Below are 2,819 nucleotides of genomic sequence, written 5' to 3' on the forward strand. Positions count from 1 at the left end.
CTCACCACTGCATATCTTGCTTGCAGTTCCCATTCTCCATGAAGCTGCTTCCATCAGTTTCCCACTCAGTTTCTAGATTCAGCAGGGGTTCTTTTTTTAAGTCAGGCCTGCTAGAGTAAGTTTGTCTATAGTTTCTATGCAGGGATGGATAAGACAGCCTTCAGGGTCTCCTTCTGGCATTAACGTGGGTGGGTTTTAATTTTGGCAAACTTTTAGTCACTTCTGAAGTTTCCAAAAGAAAGCCTGATATTTTAGTAACCTGCCACCCATTTGCCATTGATGACCTTTGGTTTCTAAGACTCCTATTACCCAGTGGGTTGTTAACACCTCTATGGCTGTCCCAAAGGTAGTTTGGTCACCTCTTCTACTGGGCTCGCGGTGGCTGCTACTGCTCTTAAACAGGCCAGCTGGATGCCACTATGTCCAATTGCTTAGAAAAACAAGCCACTGGTCTAGAAATGTTTCTTAGTTTTACCATGAGGACCACCAGAGGGATTTCTTGCTTCTTTGCCACATATAGGGTAAAGGGCTTTTAAAAATTTGGGAGCCCCACAGCTGGGGCTGAACTCAATTTTTCCTTCAGGGTTTGGAAGTCAACCTGATGCTCTCCCTTCCAATATAGGACTTCAGGTTCTGGACCTTTAAGGGCTTCATGTGGTGGCTTTGCCATTAGACCAAATCTCAGGATCCAGACCTGTAAAAACCCATGATCACCAAGAAGGCCCTAAGTTACCTCTTAGTAAAAGGAAGCTGCAAAACCAGGGTGGCCTCTTTCCTCTCTGAGATTAACATCTGGGGCATGTGTATTAACAAATACCCAAGATAATTAAGCTTCTGGATAGAGAGAGATCTGGGCTTTTTGTGGAGTGACTTGACAATCAAAATTGCTCAAAATGTCTAGGACTTTTATTGTGTTTTGACCAGAGTTCTTCCTGATGGGACTACATATTTTGACCTGTTAATCACATATTGTAAGAGGGTTCCTTTTTCTAATTGTAACTGTTTAAGTTCTTTAGCTGATGCATTCCTGAATAAATGTGGGTTATCCCTGAATCCCTGAGGCAGCACTGTCCACATAAGTTTAGTTGCCTGGGTCTCAGGGCTTGTCCATTTGAAGATAAAAGGGAACAGAGAATTAGGATGCAATGGGATACAAAAGAATGGATCCTTTAAGTCCAGCACTGTGAACTCTTGACTAAATAACAGAAATCTCTGAGTCATATGGTAAGTGTCTGTTTCACTTCATAGTGAATTATCAGATTGTTTTTCAAAATATCTGCGTCTTTTGAATTCTTACCAGCCTTGGATGATCATTCTAGATGTTCTGCATGCTTGAAAGTACTGTGTATTTCCAGTTATTATACTTTAAAATTTTGCTTATTTTAACAGGTGTATGGAATTACATGTAATTTAAAATTGCATTTCTTTCCCTACTCACAAATGATATTTGACATATTTTCATGAACTTAGTTACAACATGTGTATCTTCTGTGGTGAAGTGTCTGTTAACTTTATGCCCTTTCTTTATAGTTTTTTATTTAAATATTTTTTTTCAAAATATCAAGTTTGGAGAATTTCTTATATATTCTGGATACATGATCTTCATTGAAAACCTGCTTAACAAATGTTTTCTACAAGTGCATGAATTGTCTGTGCATTTCCTCAACAGTTGTCTTTCACAAAGCAGATTATAATTATAATGAAGTACAATATAATATTTTTCTCTTATGGTTCATGCATTTCTTGTTTTAAATAGACCTGCTTATAAATAAATAAATATTATGCCAAAAAATAAAAAATAAAAAATAAATAAAAATGTGCAACTAACACATGATCACTCAGATGTCTTTTCTATATTTTATGTAGAAATGTTATAGCAGTTCATTTTATATTAATATCTAAGACTCATTTTGAGACTCATTTTATGTATGGCATAATGAATGAGTCAATGTGTCTCTTTTTTGGTACAGAGGGTTTAAATTTTCACCCTTTTTTGAAAAGACTATCCTTCCTCCATGCATTTTACATGATATCTTTAACAAAATAAACTAACCATATATGTGTGAATCTATTTTTAAATATTTTATCTGTTACATTGACTGATGTGTCTTTCTTTTTTTATCAATACCTTTGATTATTTTAGCTTTACTGTAAGTCTTGAAATTACATTCTTTGAGTATTCCAAATTTATTCTTTTTTTCAACATTGGTTAGACTTGCTTAGTTTCTCTGCTTTGTCATATAAATTGTAGAAGCAACTTTTCAATTTTTGAAAATAATATATGTATTTAATTCAAATTGGAATTGCACTGAATTATGTACATGAATTTAGGATTTCAATTAATTAATAAATGGACTAGTCACAATTGGGCTGTCTGCCAATATCAGCTTTCCTTTATTCTTATAGTCAGATTTTATAACCAACATTTTCTATGTACTAACTCAATCTCTGGGTGTGAAGAATAGACAATCATGTATATTTTCCACAATTTTTCCAAGAGTTTCTTAGGTACATAGCCAGGCACTAGCTTATACATTAGTATATGGGTTCCTTAAGACAATACCTTATCCAGCCCAAAAAGTTTAATCTTCATTTCTGCCAGAGATCTAGTATTCTACTGTTCTATTGCACAGAATATGACTATTATCTGTATACTGACCCATCTCTCCTGTCACTATTTCGAATTCGTATTCTCATATCTTATCTCCTCTATTAAACTCTCTATGAGCTTAAGTCTATTTCTCATGCAGCATAAAATTGTAGCACTTTAAAGTTAAATAAGTAAACTTTACTAAAGATTGTAAATTTCATCATAAATT

The sequence above is a fragment of the Galeopterus variegatus genome, unplaced genomic scaffold, assembly GCF_000696425.1.
Source record: "Galeopterus variegatus unplaced genomic scaffold, G_variegatus-3.0.2 Scaffold16497, whole genome shotgun sequence".
Taxonomy (NCBI): domain Eukaryota; kingdom Metazoa; phylum Chordata; class Mammalia; order Dermoptera; family Cynocephalidae; genus Galeopterus; species Galeopterus variegatus.